We start from the raw sequence: 16,464 nt of genomic DNA on the forward strand, positions 1-16,464 counted from the left end.
ATTTTTATTTTTCTATGCCATATCAAGACCTCGTACAGGCTAAGAAGCTGCTAAGTCAGTGCTCCAACCTTTCTCACGCCACACATACAAAATGATAGTTTAAGGCAAGGCACGCGGAGGTAAGCAGCAAGCCCAGTAAGGCCAGGGACCTTACCAGTTGCCCCAGGGCTGATGCGAGCACCTTAACCTGTTCATCATAGGAAGCTCTATGCAAGGGTATTCCTTAATAAATTTACCATAGGGTAACACATCTGAAAACAAGAAAGAAGCATCTCCTAAAAAGCATACAGCAGTAACATACTTCAATCTTAAATGGAAACATTCAGAGGCCCTATTGATACTAGTACTCCTAAATGTAACATAAACGTAAATCTAGCCCTAGTATTGTGGTCTCTCCCCTCTGATCTGTTAAGTGCTCTAAGTCAAAAAATAGATATACACCCACACATACACACCTAGAAACATACTACTAGATAGAGCAAAGTAGAAATCAGCTTCTGAATGTGAAAGGCCTTTCAGTTCTAAAGAAAATTTTCAAAACAAATGCAGTCTCTTATGAATGGAGAAACTAACTGGGTTGGAAGAAATCAATCATTTTTATAAAGACATATGTATCTCCCTATAAAGGATTGCTATTCCTGGTATACAAAGAACTCCTGAAAATTAATAAGGAAAAGATGAAAAATGCCACAGGGAATTAAATTCACAGAATAAAAACACAAAGGCCATAAACATATGTGTGTGTATATACTGGAGACATAAGAATTTTAAAAATAAAATACAATTTTTTAATATTAGATTTATAAAATTTAAGACTGAAAACATCCATCACAAGCATTTGACAAGAAAGCTATTACTTGTGGTTAAGAGTATAAACTGTAAGAATCTCACAACCTAATAATGTCTATTAATTATTTAAAGATTTAAATTCACATTTAAATTCACCGGTACCATTTGACAATCTATCCTACAGAAAAAAAAAAAAAAACTAACCCTACAAAAACACACAAGAGTATTTACTGCAGCACTGTTTGTAATACCAATAAACTGTGAACTACTTCCGAGTCCAAGTCGTGGAACTAAACCAGAACAACTTAAAGCACAGCTGGTTTACAAAAACAAGACCTCCGAGGAAAGGGTGCTGCTCCAACACATTGGCTAAAGGTCTAATTTAAAGAATATTTATCTAGACATTTTTGTCTAGAAAAACTACTATCTGAAGTTATGAAAAATCCTACTTTGTTTTGCCTGAGCAAACTTTTTTAAAAGTTTTAAGCTTTAAATAATATTGAACAGCACTGCTAAAATTGTAAATTATTTTCCATGATGTAAGAAAGGGGCCAACGTCACCTGTCACTAATACATTTTAAAATACTTTAAAGGACTATACAAGTTGTGTAGTATCAAAAGTAAATCAAACATCAAAAAAGATCAATTTAAAATGTTCATAAAGTAATTCTTGGTATTCAACCCTTACATAAAAAAGTGTTGCTTAAAAAAAAGATTGTTAAATATTCCATTTGAAGATAACTTGGTAACAAAAAGTTTATATGGAATCCAACTGTAAAAGTCCAATCATAAAAAATAATTTTTTTTGTAGGTAACTCTCTTCATATATACAAAATCGTAGCTTTATTATTACAAAAGCTCCCTGACTTTAAACATTTATTTGGTGAAACAGCCTGAGAATTTGTATTCTACAGACTAAACATTTACCTTTTACTAGAACAGACACAGCATATTCATAATTTCATTTATTGTGATAACTAAAGTCCATAAATTACTTAGGGTGTCTACAATTTACTTACTATGAATTCTTCTAGCCTATTCTAGAATTCAGGTTCAGCCAGTTCCAAGCAGCTTCCTTCTGCATTCCAGTTCCCCTCCAGCAACCCACCCTGGCCTCACAGAACACCTCAGAAATCAAAAAGCCTAGACCTACCCTACTCTGCTTCCTCCATTTTGGCTACTATTACATCAAACAATTGCCACGATGAGCCTCATCACCAAGTCAGTCTCTGACAGGCACCAGGTTGGGGGTATTTTACGATAGAAAAAGGGGACCACTCATTAACTGCTAGATAGCTTAGCTTTTTGCAGTCATCCTACTCAGTCAATCATGAGTTTACCTAAATTTCTCTGAATCTATTATTTTTAGCCTACTTTATTTCTTAGGGTGGTAGATTCCACTGGTTCAACAACAAAAATTGCCTTTTACTGGCTTCATGCTTCATTCTGCCATACTGGAGTTTGAAGATATGTTCACTTAAGGCACATAATTCAAGATTTTTAAAATATAGACTCTTTTCAAAGATTTATCTTTCTATACAAAATGTCCATTTTTATTATCATAGGTCACTTGTCACACTCTCAACCTCATTTATTCTCTATGTGAATATTCCTTTTCAGAAAGTCAGAGATATATCCAAGTTTCTAGATCTAACTTAAAAGATGGTTTATAAATTCTAAATAGTATGAAGTTTAGGAGAAAAAATAACCATACTAGAAAGACACACAGCCCTGAATTATGCAGCAAGTGGACTCAACAAAGAGTCAAAGGCCAAGCCCCTGAGCAATCCGATAGGCTCTACTTGGAGATCCATTTCAGCTGCCTTCTTTGGGCCCGTTCTGTGGTGTAACTAAAATAGTTTCAGACAAGGACAGAGGAGGTACTCTCTTTTTAATAGACAGCGTCTTCAGAGAAGAGACTTAAAAAACTCAAGTCTCTTTCTTTCCTAGAGTATATAACTCAGCATTTTTCAAATTATGGGGTATGACCCATAGTGGTCAGGATATCACTCTGGTGAGTTATATGACCAGCTCTCTTAAATTAGATAGAGCAGAATGTATCTCACATAGTACAGGTAAGTAGTATTTCGAGAAATCTTTGATTGAGATGCACACACATGTACTTCTTCATGTTGATCACTACTAAGTTTGAAAACTATAAATGTAATTCTAAAGCCCAGAATCTCTAGGAGAATTTGTACAGATTTCCAAAGGCATTTATCCACACAAAATACATCTTCCTGCACTTGAACAATGGCTTTTATTAAGGATCCATCTAGTCTTAAAGTGTCTTTATTAGTCCTACCAATGAACCCTCTCCATGTGTGCTAATCCCACCTTATGTTACATTTAAAACAGAAGTCATTTCCCCTACTTTCTGTTAATTCTTCCAGTTTCATGTATTTCATTGCTATGTGGACTCAAAAACTTAGTATATTAAGTTTTCATTCTTTTCTCAGGTACCATTACTTTGTGACCTTATTCATCATTCAAATTTACTATGAAGCTATCTACTTTACTGGATACACTGCCAGTAACCTGAGCTCATTCTCCAACACTGAGTGGGCTACAGGGTTCACTAACTTAATGGGACATTTTTAAGGCTGGAATTTACATACTATGGTTCTCACACTATATAGTCTCATTTACCAAATTATTTTTGCCCTATGTTGAGTTCTAACATTTCTCCCTCTCGCTCTCGCTCTCTCTCTCAATAGCCCTTCCTCTACTTTCTTATTTACCACTTCTTATAAAGATCTTTGGTGCTGTGAGGCCCTCTGTTTCCTGCCTGCTGAGATGATGTTCTTTTCTGCTTTCAAATAAAATACCAAATGAAAAGTGTGGTGTTAACTCTCCTCCACTGAACTTAACATAGATTCCCTCCCCAATTTAAATCCTTATCTAAATTATACACAACCAAGACTGCAGCACTCATCTAGTCTTGCAACCGTTTTTACTTTCTCTTCTAGATGGTTTGAGAGATCCAGTCTTTGCATGTAGTACAAACATCTTAAAATGTACAAAGTGGGTTTCTAAAGTCTTTCTTTGAGGGGCAGTCCCTCGGTAGAATACTGTGTGCGTCTCTTGAGGCTTTGGGTCCTCTGGGATGTTCTTCAAGTAAAGCACCTGAAATTCCCCCTCATAAAGCCTCCCCTCTTTGCTCCCTATTCATAACTTACTACTCCCTCCTCTTTTTCATATTTATACTATTCACATATATATTAACAGCACTTCACACCTTGTATCATAATTATTTATTTACATGTCTGCCTCCCTGCCTGCTATAAGCTCCTTAAGGATGGAGTACAAGCCTTCTTTGTTCTCTGTTCTCTCAGAACTTAGCACAAGTGACCCACAGACATTACTCAAAACCAATGGGGTTGTAGTTGTAGGATCCACTATACATTAAATATTAAAACATATATAAATTAAGGAAAATGGCTATTTTTCAATATAATATATAACCACAAGAAAGCATCCATAAAAAAAAACACAAACATTTAACAAAGACTTTTTGGCTACCTAAACAATAACAATATTGGTTGCTCTCTATTTTGACACCTGCCAAAACTCACTAGGCAACAAGACCCATTCATCAAAAATTAAATTTCTTAAAATTCTGTACCAACTAAGCAGCAACAATGCTAATATTGAGTTCTTTACATTTCGGTATGTACATAATAAGTTTCAGTTCTTTACATAGGGTGTCTCATTTAATCTTCCCAACACCTCTATGAGAAAGACTATTATTTTGATTTTGGAGGAAACTGAGGACCAAAAAAGTAAAATAAAATTGTCCAATGTTACACAGAAAGATAACCAAGATTACTGACAGAACATCTGAGGTCAAAAGCACTCACAAGTTTTACCAAGGTTTTATCACACCATCATTCTTTATTCTTAAGACAGATAAGATCAGTGCATTTGTGGGACAAGCTATTGCTCAGATGAGGTACCAGATTTCAACCTTGTGGCTGCCTGCACTAGCTTCCTGACAATTTGGTTCTTTCCTTCCACTCTGGTACCTTTTTAAAAATTATACTTTTATTTAAAATATGATATAAGCTCAAAATGTTTTTGGAATTTTAGTTTTAGCATAGTGTTTAAGGCTTGGTACAGTTGCTTCTTCCTTCTAAGGGAGAGTTTTGCTTTTTATTTAGCTACATCTGAAAACATCGATAATCCCATCACTTGAAAATTTAAATATGTATTATGAACTTATTGTTTCTACTACCTACAGGAAATTACTGGTAGTAACAATTTGATGCTCACACCTTACCAAGACAATATCAGTCATTTAAACTTTTGTCAATCTAATGGATAATAAATACTAACTCATTAATTTGATTTTTACTTAACTCTAGTAATGTTGGATATGTTGGATATTTGTAAATTGTCTGTTCTTGTCCTTGGTTCGATTTTCTATTAAATTATTTGTCTTTTTCTTCTTGAAAAAAATAAAAATATGACCTAAGAATTAAATTGAGGAGAAGGATAAAGGAAAAAAGTTACCCATAATCTTACTCATCCTAACACATTTTTTTTGAATATCATCTTCTAGTATTAGAAGCAAAATACGTGGATATCAGTTCAAAATCTACCTCCACCTTTTATGAGCTGTGTGGCCTTTTGCTTAATTGCTTCACTTCCCCCACACCAATTATCTCAATTATTCATGCAATAAACATTATTGAGTACCTACTAGGCACTGTTCTCGATGCTTGGATTACCTCAGTGAAATAGAGATAACAGAGCCCTGATTTCAGAAGAAGCATATTTTCTAGTGGAGACACACAATAGAGTAAATTATGTAATACAACAGAGAGTGATAGATAAGTGCTGGAAGAAGGGCGCAGGCTACAATTTATACAGTGAGATCAGGGGCGCCTCAGTGAGGAGGTAACAGCTAAGCCAAGACTTGGAAGTCAGGGAGTCTGACTCGCAGAGAGCTGGGAAAACAGCCAGCGAAAAAATCCTCGAGCAGGAATGTCCCGTATACAAGGTACAGCAAAGAGACCACCGAGGTCAGTGCAGTGAGAATACAGTTGGGGGGAGAAGGGACAATGCAGATAACATACTATCTTGTTGGTCAATATAAGGAGTTTGCCTTTTACTGAGTGGAACGGAAGCCCTGGAAAGTTTTTAGAGCAGAGGAGACACAATCTGCCTGAGGTCCTAAAAGGATAGCTCCAGCCGCTATATTGCAAATAAACTACATAGACAATAGATATATAATTTTGGAGTTCAGAGGATGTCTGGGCTGAAGAATTAACTAACTGTAAAAAAAGGAATAATACCTCATTGAGTTGTTATAAAAATTGTTCGGTGTTTCCAAGGCACTTAAGCACTGTGGTTGACACCGTGAACGATATTGTTCTAACTTCTGCCTTACAGAAGGACACCCAGCACATCCAGCCAATGGTTCACTCGCTAAGAAGTTACGTCCCTAGTACACACCACCATCGGCCTGGAGGAAGGGGATTCTAATTCACATGAAGGGGGCAGTCAGTCCTACCGGCTGAGCAGTGGACCTTTTGCTATTTGGCAATGATTTCTTTGGGGCTAGTTGTGGCCTTAATCTTTGTCCATATGTATGCACAATCGCATTCTCAGTCCAAATCCCATGCTGCATTATTCTTCCAATTTAATTTTAAATATTTGATCATTATTTGTGTAATTATTGTTGTGTGGGATTTAATTTATTCTTACCTATTTTAAGACACACTTCTTTTTTTCTTCAAATTCTAAAATCTCTGGAATCAGAATACATCTTACAAAGAGTGGTATACATTATTTATCCTAACAGAGACCCTGAACTAAACACCTTCAGGAATATAGGTATTTTGCTTAACACCCTAGGCGTGGGATTACTGGGTGAAAAGGGAAGAATTATGTGTGAGTGCTGCTACTGTCATGTTTTTAATATGTTTAAATTGGACTTGGGTGAAGTTTTGTCTTTAAGATAAGCTTATTGTCTGAAGCAATTAGTCACTTTTTTTTCTGATTATTTTTTCGGGTGGGTGGGGGGCAGGTTGGTAAATTTAACCCAGAAAAGGCAGGTCATACTGCTACTTCATCTTCTCAGAAGTAACAAAGTGTTCTAAACGTTTAGAAAGTGTAGAGATACACACTGATAAAGGCACACTGATAAAGTTACACCAGTGGGTGTAACTTTCGTAAGAATTTAATATCCAGACAGCTCTCCATCAGATTATGTGTTGAGTGAGACAATTTTGTGTTTTTTATACTCTTTCAAAGAAAAGTATAACTCAGCAGCCTAGTTCCCAAGAGCTCTCTGAAATGCTTCTAATAAGAATGCCCAATATCTTTTATTCCTGAAAAGGTAAAACAGAAGGTCTCTAGGGGTGGCCGGTTGGATCAGTGGTTAGAGCGCTGTGCTTATAACACAGTCGCCAGTTCGATTCCCACATGGGCCAGTGAGTTGTGCCCTCCACAACTAGACTGAAAACGACGACTTGACCTGGAGCTGATGGGTCCTAGAAAAACATACTGTTCCCCAATACTCCCAAATAAAAACACTTTTAAAAAGGTCTCTAGGGTATAGTTTAAAGCATGGATGCCATTCTAAAAACTATGCTAACTGAATGTTTGAATGCAGAGACCAACAGCCTCTTTCTTCCATAGCTGGGCAACGAGGCTCAAAGAAACTGACATGAGTTCTCCTACCTTACAATGAAGCCCAAAGTTGAGCTTAACCCAAGCACTGCAAGATTCTAATCAGCTATTTAATCTTATCCTCTTAAAAACAAGCAGACTGCCATGGATTAGCAGACATTTTAGGAAAGTCTCTAACATGTAAAGAACCCAACTGGTTGATTTGAGCTGTCAGATTAACTAGAGTTAAGACAGCCTATCGAATGCTTATAACATTAAATTTTCTAATAATGGAGGACCAGAAGATTCTAAAGAACAAAATACTGAGGACCAGGAATCAGAATGACTTCAAATTTCTCAATACTGGAAGCTAGAATGGTGCACAGTCTTCTAAATTCTGAAGGAAAATTATCTCCAACTTAGATTAATCAGTAAAACTGTCAATGAAGGTAGTAGGGAGATATTTTCTGACATTCATAGTTACAAAAATTTTACCATTCATGATCTCTTTCTCAGAGAATTTGTTACATGAATAAGAGTAAATCAAGAAAGAGAAAGACTTGGAATATAGAGAATAGGGCATTAACACAGGAAAGAAGAAAACAAAATGCCCAGGATGCCAGGGAAGGGAAATACTTAGATGAGAAGGGGGCATCAGGGACAAGAATCCGTAATATTGTGGCCCTTTCTAGCAATCTGAAACTACCACCAATAATACTCACCTACGTAATGGCTTTTTCTTTTCTTCAGAAAGGAAGGGAGGAGAGGGAGAACAGGAAGAAAAGGAAACAGCTCACATTTTAAAAGTTTTTCATGATCCTATATATACCTTTAATGACACTCTTCCTTGTAGAGGGGGATATAAGACCTGTGCTGGCTCCTGAGACATTCTAGGTGGTTGAACACTACGAATAGTCCAGCAGCACAGAATTTCCCAAAGCATGGGCCCATATATTATTCATGGTTTACAAAATGATTAGGAGATTTGAGAACAAGACATCAAATAACACTGAATCAATCAGTTAAAGATTATGATAAGGAAAAGGTCTCAATCTGGCATCTTTAATTAATACTTCCTAATCTCCCTTTTTAATAAAAAAGAACAGATTTCAAACTCAAAGCCACTGACAGAGCCGGCAGAGTGGAAGTCTTCTGATGGTTACTGAAATGAATAAAGCAGACACTGATGGAGCTGAAACAAAGGTGTAGATGCAGCGGGACCAGAGACTGCGAGACCAATTAAACATTAAAGGGACCCAAACAAGTCCACTCTATTTACTGCAGTAAGATGAGGAATCTGATTAGGAATCCCCTGGGGAGATGGTCAGGAAGATTAATCAAGGCCAGGGTCTTCTGTCCCCTCCCCAGCCAGGGACCCAAGGCCATATGCACATATGCACCGTTTCCCTGAAAATAAGACCTAGCCAGACCATCAGCTCTAATGCGTCTTTTGGCGCAAAAATTAATATAAAACCAGGTCTTAAATTAAAATAAGACCAGGTATATTATAGTATATATTATATTATATTGATTATATTAATTATATTAAGTATATGTTATATTATATTATACTATATATATTGACCCGGTCTTATATTAGAACCGGGTCTTACATTAATTTTTGCTCCAAAAGATGCATTAGAGATGACAGTCCGGCTAGGTCTTATTTTCGGGGAAACATAATAGGGAAAATGGCCAGAGGGAGAAGAAACTTTTCTGAGACTCCATGATACAGAAGCACAATGCACTGTAAAACCAAAACCTCTTGATGAAGTTACATTAGTAATGTAAGAGTTTATGGAATTAAAAGCTTATTGGAAAATTGGGGGATTTGAACAGATTTTGTGTGAGGTGGTCCCATCTCCTATACCTAAATGCATTATTGGGATAGATATTATGTCTGACTGGGGATTGCTTCCCCCACCTAATAATACTGCAAAACAGAAGGTGTGTAAGTCTGCCCGCAGGCCCATTTTAATTGGGTATGCTAAATGGGAACCACTAGAACTGCCGGAGCCCACACAGGTGGTTAACTTAAAGCAATATAGAATACCTGGTGAATACAAAGAGATTACCACTTTAATTAATGACTTGCTAGAAGGTGGAGTGCTGCAACCAATGACTTTGCTTGGTAAATAGCCCTGTGTAGCCTGTGAAAAACGCAGATGGCTCATGGAGACTAACAGTGCTCTTGAGGCTTAAGTAAGTTGAACTGCCCATAGCCTCAGCAGTTCCGGACATGGTCCCAACCACACAGAAAATACAGAAGGCTAAAGGAAGCTGGTACTAGTGTCGGACCTTGCAAATGTTTCTCCATCTCAACCTTGGAAAAGAGCCAACCACAATTTGCCTTCACTTGGGAAGGACCCCGATTTATTTTTACTATGCTGCCATAGGGTTATCTGAACTCACCAGCTTATTGTCATAATTTGGTCAGAAGGGATTTGAACTTGATGCAGATCTCAAGTGTAATAATACACTATATTGATGACATTATGATATTAGAAACCAAAGTGTAAGTTAGGACTGATCTGAATGCAATGGTGACGCACATGACAAAGCAGGGCTGGTTAATAAATCCAGCAAAGAGCCATGCAGTAAAATTCTTAGGAATGACCTGAGCTGGAGCCACTCGGGATACTCTACAATCAACTAAAAATAAACTGCTGTCGCTGCCCAACCCTAGGACTAAACAAGAAGAACAGTATTTGGTTGGTTTATTTGGATTTTGGAGAACGAATATTCCACATCTGGGAATATTGCTAGCTCTCATTTATAAGACTACCAGAAAGGACGCTATATTTGAGTGGGGACCTGAACAAAAGCAGGCCATGTCTGAACTACAAAAGGTAGTAGTATCTCCCTTAGTGCCTTTGGGCCCTTATGACCCCCGCTCAAATATGATTTTGAAAGTGTCTGCCACCCCGTCCTCACACAGACTGAAGCTTATGGCAAAAGCCCACGAGCACCTCCCAGCAGTGACCACTACGATTTTATACATGAAAATTCCAAGATGCTGTCAACCAACACACACCATTTGAGAGACTATTAGCCTGCTTGGACACTAACTGAAACTGCCACAGTGACTGAAGGACATAAAAGAAGCATAAAACCTGAGATACCCATAACGTCTGGTGGTATCAGAGGAACATCTGCTGAGACAACTGGATACACACATGCAAAAGAATGAAGTTGGACCCCTACTTCACAACATATACAAAAATTAACCCAATGGATCAAGACCCAAATGTAAGAGCTGAAACTGAAAAAACTATAAAGCATTTAAAAGAAAACACCGGAGTAAATCTTCATGATCTTGAATTTGGCAGTGGCTTCTTAATAACACCAAAAGCACAACAAAAGAAAACAAAACATAAATTGGACTTCATCAAAATTAAAGCATTTTGTGCTTCAAATGACACCATCAAGAAAGTAAAAACACAACTAAAGAATGGGAGGAAATATATGTAAATTATATATCTGATAAGCGACTTCCATCTAGAATGTATTCTATAGAATATAGAAAAAAGAACTCTTAATAAAAAAGACAACCCAATTTAAAAATAGCAAAAGTATTTGATCTCCATTTTTCCAAAGACACAGAAACAGTCAGTAAGAACACGAAAAGGTGCTCAACATCACACTAATCATTAGGGAAATGAAAATAAAAACCACAATGATATCACTTCACTCCCATTAGGTGAATGTTATCAAAAAAGAAAAGAAGTGTTGGCAAGAATGTGGAGAAATGAGGTGGCCGGTTTGCTCAATGGTTAGACTGTGTTGCTCATAACACCAAGGTCGCCAGTTCAATTCCCACATGGACCAGTGAGAAGCAATGGCTTGAGCTTGGAGCTGAGCCGCTGGTGGGCGGTCAGTTGGCTCAGTGGTTAGAGCGAGGTGCTCATTAACACCAAGGTTGCCGGTTCCAGTCCATGGGCCAGTGAGCTGTGCCCTCCACAACTAGATTGAAAAACGCCTTGACATCCTGGAAAAACATACTGTTCCCCAATATTCCTCAATAAAAATTAAAAAAACAAACAAAAAACAATGTGGAGAAATTGGAACGCTTGTGCATTGCTGGTGGGAATGTAAAATGGTGTAACCTCTATGGCAAACAACATGGCAGTTCCTCAAAAAATTAAAAATAGAATGACCATACGATCCAGCAAGTCCACTTCTGGATATAGACCCCAAAGAACTGAAAGTAGTTACCCCAAAAATATTTGCACACCCGTGTTCATAGCACCATTATTAGCTCAAAGGTGGAAACAACCCAAGTGTCCAACAAACAATGAATTGACAACAAAATGTGCTATACATGTACAAGGGAATACTATTCATCCTTAAAAAGGAGATTCTGGGGTGGCCGGATGGCTCAGCTGGTTAGAGCGCGAGGTCTTAAAATTAGGGTTGCCGGCTGGATTCCCACATGGGCCAATGAGCTGTGCGCTCCACAGCTGGACTGGGGACGGCGAGCTGCCGCTGTGCTTCCGGAGGGGCGGCCGGATGGCTCAGTTGGTTGGAGTGGGGGCTCTCAGCAACAAGGTTGCCGGTTCAAGTCCCGCATGGGATGGTGGGCTGTGCCCCCTGCAACTAAGATGGAAAACGGTGACTGGACTTGGAGCTGAGCTGCGCCCTCCACAACTAGACTGAAGGACAACGACTTGGAGCTGATGGGCCCTGGAAGGATACACTGCTCCCCAATATTCCCCAATAAATCTTTTTTTGTAAAAAAAAGGAGATTCTGATAATGCTACAGCATAGATGAGCCTAGGGATATTATCCTAAGTGAAATAAGCCAGTTACAAAAGGGCAAATATTGTATGACTTATATGACACAACTGACATGTTCAAATTCATAGACAAAGTAGAATGGTAGCTGCCAAGGGCAGGAGGGAGAGTAGGAGAGGGGACTTAAACGGGTAGAGTTTAGGTCTGGGAAGATGAAAGGTTCTGGAGATGGATGGTGGTGATGGTTACAATAGTGTGAATGTACTTAATGCTACTCAACTGTACACTTAAAAATGGTTAAGATGGTAAATTTGTCATGTATATTTTACCACAATAAATTTTTCAAAAGAATGTTTACAGTTGCCTAATTCTACCATGTCATTAAAATAAAATAGCACGTTGATCCTTATAAGTCAAAATACTATCAAAGTCACTGATGCTAAATTGGGAGGCGCTGAGAGGCCCCTGCACCTCCCTGGACTACGGGGCTTCATCTTAAAAACGAGGTGGGTAGGATTAGAGCAGTCCTGCTCCCAACTTGGGAGTCTCCGGACCCTGGTGCACTCAAGAAAAAAAAAAGATCCTTTGGTTCCCCTGGTTACTTTCAATATTTCCAAATAAAACCTAATAAAATTATTCTTTTACCCTCCAAAAGCCTGCTCAGAGCCATGAAAAACATCAGGGTTCTCTCGTACCTGCAGACTGGAATTACAGGACTTCAGGGTTGACTCGCAGGTTACTAAAACCTTAGAACCTTAGAATGTTCATAGCAGCATTATTCCTAATAGCCAAAAGTGGAAACACACCAAATGCCCATCAATTAATGAATAAACAAAATATGGTCAATCCAAACAATGGAAATGGAATATTACTTGTTCATAAAAATGAGTGATGTACTGATACATGCTACAACATGGCTAAACCCTGAAAACATGCTAAGTGAGAGGAGCCAGTCACAAAAGTTTATATATTGCATGATTCCATTCATATAAAAGTCCAAAACAGGCAAGTCTGTAGAGATAGAAAGTAGATTAGTGGTTGTCTAGGGCTAGGCGGGTAAGAAGGTTTGGAGGGTTATGGCTAAGGGGTTTCTTTTTGGGAGTGATGAAAATGTTCTAAAATTGATTGTAGTGATGGTTGCACAACTCTTAATATACTAGAAGAAAACAACACCGAAGTATATACTTTAAATGGATGAATTGCATGGTACGTGATTTATATCTCAAGAAAGCTGTTGGGAGGGGCAGGTATGCAGTAATTTGGCAGGGGCTATCTGGGTTTCTGAACTTTCTAATTCCTGGTTTCTCTCTCTCATAAATCCTGGAACTTTTCCTGCCCCAAACCCCAATATCGAAGATTCACTATTACATTTAATGTAGTTTGAAATGGATTCTGTTCCTTAGCATCTAAGGGTCCTAAGAAAAAACATCTCTATCCTTAAGAACTAAAGGTATGAAGAGTAGTTGCTCAAAAAAAATATTTGCTAAGTAAATGAACAGCAGCAGCAACCGTAAGACTACTTACTACTACATCCTGGGGGCTATACAGAACACTTTCTATCAGTTACTTAAGCAAAACGGTTTAATGAGTAAGAAGAGAGGTAGTACTGGGTTTGAAATCCAACCTCACTGCTTACAGGCTGTCTAAACTTGGACAACTTACGTTTAAACTCCCTCAGGCTCAGGTTCCTCAGCTATAAAATTAAGATAATAATAATGACAGTACAAACATTACTGAATCCCAGTGAAGAATGATTAAGATAATGTACGTAATGTACCTAAGAGTCTGGCACATAAAAAGAATTCTGAAAATTAGTAAAATTTGTATCTCTATTACAAATTCTTCAGGTGGGAAGCTGAACTTACCCATTCTTGCTTTGTTTCGTTTTGAAGTGTATTACACTCACCAGTAAGTTTACAGAATCAGAGCATCATTTAGTGGTGGGTATAAAGGTTAACTTGAGACCTTCCACTTCTGAGAAGTTCAGTGAATTCAAGAACTCCCAGAAACTGAAGAGAGAATCTTGGATACTGTTTTCCTGAAAATAAGACCCAGCCGGACACTCAGCTCTAATGTGTCTTTTGGAGCAAATGTTAATATAAGACTATTATAATTATACTATATGATAATACTGTGTAAGACCCGGTCTTACAGCAAAATAAGACCGGGTCTTACATAATATTATCATATAGTATAATATAATTAATATAATATAATACCGGGTCTTATTTTACTATAAGACCAGGTCAATAAAATATAAGACCAGGTCTGATGTTAATTTTTGCTCCAAAAGACACATTAGAGCTGATGGTCCCGCGAGGTCTTATTTTCGAGGAAACACAGTACTATGAGTCAACTCTGGCTACTGACAATATAAATTCTGGAATAATTCGTAACATCCAACAGTTTTACTCAGACTTCGCTGAGGGGGGTTACTAAGGTAACTAATGTTCTTAAATATTTTTATAACATACCTATTATGAAGTAAAATTCAAGAACCAAAGATTTAAGATAAAACATGACTTCAAAGAACTTTCAGGTATTTAATCTTCTCTAGTATTTAGTGGAAAAGTTTCAAAAACAGTAATGATAATGAATGTAACAGACAACAGAGTTCTGTGTCTCCTTTGTATTCTTCAGACACTTTACACTTGGGTTGCCAGAGCCACTTCTGACTGTCATTGTACGTAACGTATTTTGTCATGTATAATGCACACTCACGTTTTTGGCCCAAACTTTCAGGGGAAAAAATCTTTCATTTTAATTTTTTAATTCAAAATTTTATTTGTTTACATTTAGGTACTTGTGTATGGTAAAGGAATTTTAGTATTTATTTTTTAATATATTATGGTACAAGAAATTTTATGTAACAAATTACAAAACACAAGAAATGGTACAAGGTACAAGAAATTTCATGTACCAGTAAAAAAATTTACAATATTTACACATCATAGAAGGCCAAGAACTTTTCGTCATTGCAAGTTCATTGTAAGTTCAACAAAACCGATTATCGTATTCCAGGGTATTCTTTTGCATATGGATATTGTTACTGATTTCTAGAGTTACACTTTTAACTCATAAGCATAAATAAAAGAATTAAAAACATTTATACAGACATGGAATTAGTACTACCCATGCATAATGCACATCCTTATTTTTCCCTCACAAATTTGGGACAAAAAGTACGCATTAAATATGGCAAAATACAGTACCTCTGTTAACTCCCCCACTCCTCAGCATGTGCTAATGACAATAGGATTTGAGAAAAAGAGATAATCATGTTTGTATATAAAGAAGCACAACAGGAAGAGAAAGAGCCTAGGGACCTAACCTTACTGAGCAATGAAGAGGCTTTAGTATGGGCTTACTTGCAAGGTCAAAGTTGTATGATTAAACTAGAAGATTAAAGCTACCAAAAATCCAACCGACATTCAGGTAAGCACCTTCCTCCTACACACTTGGACCACAAAACTGCAAATACTGTTATGGTTAAGATTTCTTTTGTAAAATACAAACTAAAGATTTTTTTAAACTCCATGAGCGCAGTGACTTGGCTTTAACCTCTGTAAACTGAACTCCTAGAAGAATATTTGGCAAGTAGTTGTTAAATGACTAAATAAAGTAAGCGTGTGCTTTGAAGTCAGAGACCTGTAGTTGAATAACCTTCTTGGCTGTGTGGACCTGGGCAAATCACACCGAAGCCTTAATTTCTTCATCTGTAAAACGAGCACTACATTTTAAGAGGCTGTTGTGAGAAATAAATGAAAAACTACAAAGAATGCAAAACTCAATGCCTGACCCATAGTGGGCACTTAATCCATGATGGCTATTACTGTGATTGCTCTATTACCACTACTGATGCTAAGTGCCTGCTTATCAGCACAAGGTCACCAAGACATCATCCTCGATCCCTTTCTTTCCCTCACTCACCACATGTACCCATGCACCATGTCCTGTTCCTCCTTCAAAATCCACCACTTTCACCTAACCCCAGCCAATCTAACTTAAGCCACCATCATTTCCTGATCTACATTACACTCCGAGTATCACTGTGTCCACTCTCAATCCCTCTAAATCTATTCTCTACAGAGCCATCTTAAAACACAAATCTAGTCACATTCTTCACCTCCTAAAATCCTCCATCGGTTCCCCATTACTCTCAAAATAAAACCCAAATTCTTTATGACCTACAAGGCTACATGATGACCTGGCCTCTATCTGTCTCCCTTTTCCACCTTACTTCCTACCCTCCTCCCTTGCTCACTTTATTTCTGTCACACTGGCTTTCTTACTGCTTGCTGACTTCTTATGTTTCCACTCAAATGT

At 37.6% G+C, this 16,464-nt stretch overlaps 1 protein-coding gene across 6 annotated transcripts in view; it reads right to left on the reverse strand.

Moving 5' to 3' along the window:
- RAF1 (Raf-1 proto-oncogene, serine/threonine kinase) overlaps window positions 1-16,464 on the reverse strand; it is a 60,087-nt gene that overhangs the window by 27,861 nt on the left and 15,762 nt on the right. The window lies entirely within an intron of this gene.

The sequence above is a fragment of the Rhinolophus hipposideros genome, assembly GCF_964194185.1.
Source record: "Rhinolophus hipposideros genome assembly, chromosome: 14".
NCBI lineage: Eukaryota > Metazoa > Chordata > Mammalia > Chiroptera > Rhinolophidae > Rhinolophus > Rhinolophus hipposideros.